Here is a 10117-nt window from a genome sequence, read left to right as displayed (position 1 = left end):
ATTGTGCAGTGTCTTTCTTCAGAGCATTTACATCTCATTAAAGCCCCACTTGCAATTTTCCTTTCCCTTCCATGCATGGAAATCAGAATGGGTATCTGGTCGCTGCAGCTTGTGAGACCTATCATCTAACTGCTTCTTCATAAAATGTCCCCACAGGATCCATAGTCAGTTTTCTCCTTAACCCTTGTCTAAACAAGTCAGCATTGACAAACCATCAACCTCACCACATCACTGCACCCTCTTGAAGCAACACACACACACAAACGTACACCATTTCAGCCTTCTATGATGTGAAAGCTACTAGGTCATGTTCTCCACAGGGTCACACACAGACACGTACATCTCATGCATTTGCACAGGATGCATCTTAGTGCTTTGCTTTCTTAGTTCAGAGGGTCTTCAGAACTCAGTTATAGCGTGCCAGTCTCCATAGCTTGCATTGCTTTTATTGCTGAGGGAAGAGGCAGGCAGTTTGTTAAGGTCTGGAACACTTGAACAATCAAAGGAGTGGAAATGTCACTGTGCAGCACCGTGCTCCATCAACATCTCATTTGCAGCATGTGCAAATGCCACATAAAAAGCAGTCCTTACTGGGTTGAAGGGGTGCTATGGTCAGTTAGGGGTTAGCACTACAGTAGGTCAAGTGAGTCATTCAATTCCACTCCAGGGAGTTGGCCATGATCAGTCAGTGGCTTGGTTCTACTGGAGGCCAGATCCAGTTGTGAATGGTGATGGACAATTAAATAACTCATTGAAGAAGGGTATTCTACAAATATCCTTATCCTCAACAATAGGCGACCGCAACGCATCAATGCAAAACATGATGATGAAGCATTTGCACATCTTAATCTAGAAGTTCTGATTAGATGATCTATCTTGGCCTTCTCCAGAACTCCACAGAATCACATGTGCCAGTCTAAAATCAACTTGATTCACTCTACATGATAGCAAGAAATGGCTAAAGATACTGGCTATAGCCAAGGCTCTGACAACATGCAGCAACACCCCTAGCCAAGCTGTTCCAGCATAGCTGCAACAGTGATATCTGCTCGACAATGAGAAAAATTGCACAGATACGTCCATTACAAATAAGGCAGCAAAATCAACCTAGCCAGTTACCGCCCCATCAGTCCACTTGCAATTGTCAGCAAAGTGATGGAAAAAAGCATCAATAGTGCTATCAAAAAGCACTTGCTTAGCAATTAAATGTACACTGACACTTTTTTTTGGGTTTCGCCATGACTGTTAAGCACTGGTTTTCATTTCAGCCTTGACACAAACATAGACAAATGAGCTGATCTCCAGAGGTTAGGTGAGAGTGACAGTCCTTGACATCAAGATCTCATTTTGTGAGTGTGGCATCATGGAGCCCTAACAAAACCAGAATCAATGGGAACTGGGGGAAAACTGTCCACTAGATGGAGTCATACATAGCACGATGGAAGATAGTTATGATTGTTATAAATAAGTCATCTCAACTCCAGGATGTCTCCGTAGGAGTTCCTCAGGGTAGATATTTTTGGTAAGCAAAGTTAGATCACATGGAATCCAGGGGGAGCTAGCCAACTCGACACAAAATTGGCTTGAAAGTAGGAGACACAGGGTGATGATGGAGGGTTCTTTCTCAGACTGGAGGCCTGTGACCAGCGGTGTGCCACAAGGATCGGTGCTGGGTCCACTGCCTTTCGTCATCTATATAAATGATTTGGATGTAAATATAGGAGGCATGGTTAGTAAGTTTGCAGATGACACTCAAATTGATGGTCTAGTGGACTGTGGAGAATGTTAACTCAGGGTACAATGGGACCTTGATCAGATGCTCCAATGGACTGAGGAGTGGCAGATGGAGTTTAATCTAGATAAATGTGAGGTGTTGCATTTCTGTAAGGCAAATCAGGGCAAGACTTGTACACTTAATGGTAAGGTCCTGGAGAGTGTTCCTGAATGAAAAGACCTTGCAGTGCAGGCTCATAGTTCCTTGAAGATGGAGTGACAGGTAGACAGGGTAGTGAAGAAGGCACTTGGCTTTATTGGTCACTGCATTGAGTAAAGGAGTTGGGATGTCATGTTGTGACTGTACAGGACATTACTTAGGCCACTTTTAGAATGCTGCATTCAATTCTGTTCCCTCTGCTACAGGAAAGATGGAGTTAAACTTGAGAGGATGCAGAAAAGATTTACAAGGATGTTTCCGGGGTTGGAGGGTTTGGGCTGTTGGGAGAGGTTGAATAGGGTGGGGTCATTTTCCATGAAACCTGGAGGCGCAGAGGTGATCTCATAAAGGTTTACAAAATCATGAGGAGCATGGATATAGTCTTTTTTCCCAGGGTAGGGGAGTCCAAAACTAGACAGCATAGGTTTAAGGTGAGAGGAGAAAGATTTAAAAGGGACCTGAGGGGAACTTTTTCACATAGAGGATGGTGTGCGACGGAATGAGCTGCCAGAGGAAGTGGTGGAGGCAGGTACAATTATAACATTTAAAAGGCATCTGAATGGGTGTATGAATAGGAAGGGTTTAGAGGGATATGGGCCAAATGCTGGCAAATGGGACTAGATCAGTTTAGGATATCTGGTTGGCATGGACAAATTGGACTGAAGGTTTTGTTTCTGTGCTGTATAACTATGACTCTAATCAACTATTTATATATTTTACTAAAGTGACATTCTAATAGTCATTAATTTTACAACTGTTAGGGAACAGGTTTTTTGGATCAGCAGTTTGTATGCTTTTTGAAGGTTTTGAATTCCTGTTTCCTTAATACAGTCATTTAATTGCAAATACAAATTCTTGTCTTTTGAGTCCACCCTAGTAGTCTTCTCTTATTCTAGTTGCTTACTATCCTTTAAAAGTATTCAGGGTACAACAATGAGTACAATGTTATTTAAATTAATATTTGAAGTATAGTTTTGTTTGTTGTACCTGTGGCAGCACTGTGAAGGTCCCAGGTTGCACCTATTTATGAAGAAGTTAGCTGACATCAGGGCAGGAAAATCAAATCAGCTCGAGTTCATAATCAACTTAAAGACTGCTGAAATGCATACAGAGCTTGGAGGCACAGAGGGATCTGGGTGGACACATGCATGAATCACAAGAGGTTATTCTGCACGTATAGCAAGTAATCATAAAGACTAATAGAGCATTGTTGTTAATCGCACAGGAAAGAGAAGGGAGGTTATGCTTCAGTTATGCAGAGCATTGAGGAGACCATTTTTGAAGCTCTGTGTACAGTACAGATCCCCTTTTTTAAGGATATCAATGCATTGGAGACTATTCAGTGAAAGTTTACCAAACTAATACATGCTATGAAAACAGAAGTTGCTGGAAAAGCTCAGCAGGTCTGACAGCATCTGTGAAGAAAAAGTCAAAAGTTAACATTTCGGGTCCGGTGACCGTTCCTCCGAACTGAAGGTATCTAGGAAAGCTTCAGTTTATATGCAGAAAATAGGGAGGGGGGGGTGGGGTAGGGAGTAACCAATAGAATAAAGGATAGAGCCCAAAAAGAGAGAAGAGCAGTTGGATAGACAAAGGAGTTGATAACGATCTGGCTAGGAGGGCGAATAGTTGTTAATGGGGACTATTTGAGACTAACAATAGGTAGTGTGTAATGGCAGGCTATGTGATAACAAGGCCTGGTATGTGGGGTAGGGGCCTAGGACATGGGAGAGTTTAGGCCACAAAATTATTGAACTTGATACTGAGTCTGGAGGACTGCAGGGTCACCAAGCGGAAACTGAGTTTGCACTGAACTTTGCTGGAGCACTGCAGCAAGCCAGAGACAAAGATGTTGGCCAGGGAACAGAGTGGTGTGTAAAAGTGGCAGGCAACTGGAGGCTCAGGGACTTTTTTGCGAGCAGAACGCAGATGTTCTGCATGATGGTCACCCATTCTACGCTTTGTTTCCCCAATGTAGAGGAGACCACATTGTGAGCAGCAAATGTAGTAGACTAGATTATGGGAAGTACAGGTGAAGTGTTGCCTCACCTGGAAAGTGTGGGCCCTTGGATAGTGATGAGGGAGGAGGCAAATGGGCAGGTGTTACATCTATAGTGGTTGCAGGGGAAGTGCCGTGGGACTGTGGGGACTGTTGGGGGTGAAGGAAGAATGGACCAAGGTGTCCTGGAAGGAACGGTCCCTGTGGAAGGCGGACAAATGAGGGGAGGGGAATATGAGTCTGGTGGTGGTGGAAATGGCATCTGATGATCTTCTGGATGTGGATGCTGGTGGGATGGTAGGTAAGGACAAGGGGAACCTTATCGCTGTTACGGGAGGGAAAAGAGGGGGTGAGGGCGGAAGTGCGGGGGATGGGTCGGACTCAGTTGAGGGCCCTGTCAACAATTGTGCTGGGGAATCCTCAGTTAAAGAAGAAGGTAGACATTTCGGAGGCTGCCTTGTCGAAGCCGGCCTCGTCGAAGCCGGCCTCATTTGAACATATGCAATGGAGACAGAGGAACTGAGAGAATGGGATGGATCTTTACCGCAAGCAGGGTGCGAGGATGTATTGTCCAGGTAGCTGTGGGAGTCAGTGGGTTTATAGTGGATATTAGTGGCCAGTCTATCCCCAGAAATGGAAACAGAGATGTTGAGGAAGGGAAGGGAGGAGTCAGAGATAGACCAAGTGAAAGTGAGGGCAGGGTGGAAATTGGAAGTAAACTCGATGAACTTTCCCAACTTGGGATGAAAGAATTGTGGGTGGGGGCCGGAATAGAACTGGAACGAGGAACGTTCGATGTACCCTACGAAGAGACAGGCATAACGCGGGCCCACGCCGGTACCCATGGCCACTCCTTTGACCTGAAGAAAATGAGGGGAGTTAAAAGAGAAGTTGTTGAGGGTGAGGACAAGTTCGGCCAAGCGGAGGAGGATGGTGGTGGATGGGGATGGTTCAGGCCTTTGTTTCAGGAAGAAGTGGAGAGCCCTAAGACCATCCTGGTAGGGGATGGACGTATAAATGGATTGCACGTCCATGGTAAAGAGGCAGCGGCTGGAGCCTGAAAACTGGAAATTTTAAAACCGGCATAAAGCGTCAGAGGAATCACGGATGTACGTGGGCAGGGACTGGACTGGGGAGAGAAGATAGGAACAATGGAGTTCTGTGGGGCAGAAGCAAGCTGAAACAATGGGTCTGCCCGGATAGTCCTGTTTGTGGATCTTTGGAAGAAGGCAGAAGCAAGCTTGTGTAGGGCTGGGGGAGCTATCAGCTTGGAGGCAGTTAGTGGGGGGAGGAAGGGGGGAGGTGGAGGTCGCCAGATAAAATGAGGTCAGTTACCGTAGTTGATACAATGGCCTGATGTGTCATGGTGAGGTCATGGTGCAGGGGAAAATAGGAAGAGGTATTTGAGAGCTGGCACTCAGCCTCGGCAATGTAGAGGTCAGTACGTCAGACTACAGAATACCTGGAATGAGCGTGTTATGAGGGAAGAGTGGACATGACAGGTTTGTATCTGCTGGAGTTCAGAAGAGTAAGAGGGGACTTGATTGAAACGTAAGATCCTGAGGAATCTTGACACGATAAATGTGGAGAATATGTTTCCTCTTGAGGGCAAACCCAGAATTAGGGGCTCACTGTTTAACAATAAACAATCACTCATTTAAGACAGAGTTGAAGAGAAATGTTTTTCTCAGAGGGTTGTGATTATTCAGAAGTCTTCTCCAAAAGGCAATGAAAGTAGAAGTGGAATTTTTGAATATTTTAAGTTGCTCCTAATTTGTGTTTGCATATCGACATGGGGAAAACAAAATTGTGTTTAAAAGCTTGCTTTCCATGTCCTGTGGTTTTCTGATAATCAATGCTATCTTGGAATGGACATTTCAACGGGGTACCAGAAGGTTGCTGATAACATGAGTATTGTATTCTCAGAAGAGGAAGAAAGAAAATAGAACCAAATTATGTACAAAATTACATATTTTCTTTAGTTGATGATGTGAGAAACATTCTGAGAAGAAACACTGTCACTTTAACTTATTTCCTATAAAGAAGAAAAGACTTCTAGTAGTTTGAAGAGTCACTTAAATGATTGTTGAGCTTCACAATGTACTACAGCATCAAAAAAACCTAGGATGTTTTGATGATTGGTAAATGCTTTGAGCATGAAGTGACCTTGAGCAGCAGTGTATGAAATACATTCATCACCAAAACTGCAGACCGTCTGTCAATATCTGCCTCTCATTTGTTAGGAGTTTCCCTGCTGAGATTCCCTCACAGCAGACTGTTTTTGCTTCCTGCATTCATGACAGGTCAGAAGACAAAGCAACCACTCTTTCTGAACCAGACACACAGGTGAAAAATTCAAGTCGACAGAGGTAGCCAGTCAAATATAGTGAAACCTGCCAACAGTTCCCACCCGTGGCTACACTCTAAGTGGTACTTGCAAAAATCATCATTAAAGCTCCATGGGACTAAATTCAATAGACCCCCCGGCTTAAAGTTTGTGTGCATCCCAGGGGGAAAAATTAGTAAAACTGGCAAATGGACCATACTGATCTGACTCGACTTGTATATTTCAAAATGGAAGAGAGTATGACCAGTACGTTCTTTTCCAAGTATTACTATTTTTCCACTGGTTTTCCCCTCCGAGATCTCTTCAATAGGAGGTACACAATCACTAGACCAGATGGTGGTAGTAATGCAGAAAAAGGATCTGACCTGAAAATTATGAATAATGACACGTGGGAGAGAATGGGTTTTTTGGACACTATATTATATGTCTTGAAGAGGAGCTAGAATATAGGCAAGATAACCTGCATTCTGGACAGTTGGGTAGGGCCTATGAAGGCAAAGGAAGTAGATCACTGTGGAGGGCACAACATGTGTCAGTGACCCTGGATCTGGATGTAATGTAACAATCACCTCGTGCGCATGTGAAGATGCCTTTAAAGACATTTTCAAAAAATAGCTACACCATAAACCAGGCACCACTGAGGAACATCTGGAGACTCTCCAGAGTCCGTGCATCATCTAAAAGGTATGAGTCAGGAATGCGAAGGAATACCCTTCATATGCGTTGATGAAAGTAGTTCCAACAACATTGAATTAGTTTGATGACACAAGACAAATCATTCCATTTGACTGGCATTCAAATACACAATGTTAAATATTCATTAACTCCATGACCAATGCACTGAGGCTGCAGTGTCTATTGAAATGCACTGAAGCAACTTGCCTAAGCTTCTTTGACAGCAACTCCCAAACCCATGACTTCTACCACCTAGAAGTACAAGGACAGCAGGCTTCCCTTCCACATTACATATGATCCTGCCTTTAAATATTCACTGGGTTGAAATCCTAGAAATCCCATCTAATAACATTGAGAGATTTTTTTTAACCACACAGATCACAGTGGTCACAAAAGAAGGTTTCACCACAACCTCATTATGATGAATTGGGGGATGAATGGGCAATATATGCTGAACTTTGCAGTGATGTCAACATCCCATAAATGGGGAAAAAAAAACCTTTACAATTTGGAAGGTATCAACATCCAATAGAAGCTTCAAGTTCTTTTAGATGGGAAAATAAAATTGAATTGATTGCAGTTTTGTAGCTGTACTAACAGGGAACATTTATTTTAAATAACTCAGTAAGTTATTTCATTTCTCTTCCACTTATCGATAACACCTATTTTTGTTTCACAGAACTACAGGATTACTGTTTAATGGGCCCAAAGAAGTCTGCATAAACATTGACCTGTATCATGCACTTAATACTGTAACACGAACATTAAATAGCATTTTCCCCCAATTATTTCCTATGTCAAGGTAAAACTGATCAGAAGGATACTTGCCAAACAATGGTTTCTCTTATTGATACCTGTCTAAGTTTGTACATTGATTGTTCCAATCTAACAGGAGCCAATAAGGCCAAGAATTAATAATTTGTCAAGCTGTGAATGTGGTAGTGTGAACTAGTATTCCACTATTCTAACACTTGCATGATGCCAACCTCAATTTTGAAGACGGTGGACAGAGAAAGCCAACAGGCTGTTTCAATGGATCAATTCTCTTTCTATCTCGACTATCAATTATTTCTGCAAAAATCAGATACCTTTGTACAAAAAGGATTACTGAGGCAAATCTAAACCTGCAGCAAGGTAATTCAAAGTAAAAATCAAAGCACAATGAACCAAACTGGCCTGCAATTTAGCCGCTCTACTTAGACCAGGCTTTTGGATTACCAGTTCAATTGTATAACCATAATACTATCATATCCTTATTGCAGTAATATAGTCAAGAAGTCAATAGGAGTTCAACAAACAGGTTAGCATAACGATGCATATCGCAATGAATCCCCTTTTTGGTACATACTTTTGTGAAGTTGGACAATTAAGTTTATATGTTCAGAGGGCATAGAATTCCAAAGGGAAGATACATTCAGGGCTCACAGCTGTTCCAAATTTTAGTTAGCTTCAATTTATGTTTTTGGAAAAAAGGTGGGAATTGTTGCAAGGTTTTCAATTGAGCACTCAAAACAGTTCAGAAATCACTGAAGAACAGAACAGGTCACGGTTAATTGAAGAGAGGAAAAGACACAAGCAAACTTCACGCAGCAAAGAACTGTTAAGTTGTATTGTTGAACAGGCAACTGGAATACACAGGTTCTGTGGAGTTGGGGACTCAGTAAGAAGTCATTCACAGTTGAATAACTCTGCGCTGTTAGAACTCAGGAAGAAGCTCCAGGAGTTTGTTGACAACTAAGTATTGGTGTCAGGACTCTGGAAAAATTCAAGAGCTATAGGGGTGCTCAGAAGGAACCACATACCACTAATAGTTTAGTGCAGCTGTGAGAGAGAGTAAAATAAACTCTCAAAACAGTATTTGCTTTGTGCAACTGAGTCAGATTAGTAGTCAGGAAACAAATCCAAGCACAGTAGTCGCATGGTGAAGCTTGCTGTTTGGGAAAAGCTGTAGCCGTGCCTTTTACTAAGTGCTGGAGTGCAATTTTCAAGAATCCATGCGAGAGTAGTGTCAGGACTGAAAGGTGAATCACCAGAATGTCAACAATCCATGATGGAGTGGCTTTTGATGCAGTTTCAATGTCAGGTCAAAAGTCAAGCAGTGTAATTTCTTGTAAAGTTTTAATTAAACTTGGTGAACCACAGTGTCACTAAAATTTAAGGGGTATCAGCTGAGAAATGCGTGGCCTCTAGCTTGATTGCATTTTCTGTTTCATAGGTTCTGTGGGATATTCAAACTTAATTTGCCTGTCACCCATATTTGCCTCATGTTCAGGTCAGGATGTTAGAATAGAAGTGATACTTTTTATTGCACAGTCCAATTTTCATTGTTAATAATATTTGCATGTTTGTTTGAATAAGTTTTATTTGTAAGAAACCCATTATTCTTTGTTGACTAAAGAAATATGGCTAACTTGAAACCATGTGATTATCCATACAAAATTTGTTCTGACCAGTCCAGGAGTGGGACTAGAAAGAGAGTGGTACATCTTTCCAACCTTGACTGTAACAATGTTCAAACATCCTACTTACTTACCATGAACCTAATGTACTATGGGGTTATCTTATGAGATAAGGTTGCACAGGCTGAGCTGGTATTCATCAGAGTTTAGAAAAATGAGAAATCATTCAAATTAAGTTAGTTAAGTTAATTGACAATAATTTTAAGGCAGAAAAGGTAGCTCTTTGATTAATAAAGGAGTCAAAGGAGGTTAATGGAGGTAGGCGAATATGTTGAGAGGAGGCCACAATTTGATTTTATTGAATGGCAGAGCAGGCTTAAGGGGCAGAATGGCCTACTACTTCTAATTATTATGTTTGTATGCAACTTTGTCTTCATCCTTACCTTGTTCTAACTACAAATATATCCAAATATTTATGGAGTCAAGTGGAACAGGGTTAAACGTAATACTTTCTGGGGCACTGTTATCAGCAGGCATTGTAAACTACTTTGTGCAAATTAGTGGTATTTCTTAATCGATTCCACCACAATAAATATCCAGTAGTTTTAGGGCATTAATTGCATATAGTGGAAATTTAGAAAGGTTTTTTTTACCATATGATAGTTGTAAAAATAGTGATGCAAAAGAGGTAACTCATTTGTGATTGATGGCTGTATGTTGAGTCAGGCACGGTTGTAAATAAGAGATAACAAGGTGTAGAGCTG

Source organism: Rhincodon typus, chromosome 1, assembly GCF_021869965.1.
Source record: "Rhincodon typus isolate 14 chromosome 1, sRhiTyp1.1, whole genome shotgun sequence".
Taxonomy (NCBI): Eukaryota; Metazoa; Chordata; class Chondrichthyes; order Orectolobiformes; family Rhincodontidae; genus Rhincodon; species Rhincodon typus.
Note: the sequence above shows the minus strand (reverse complement) of the source record.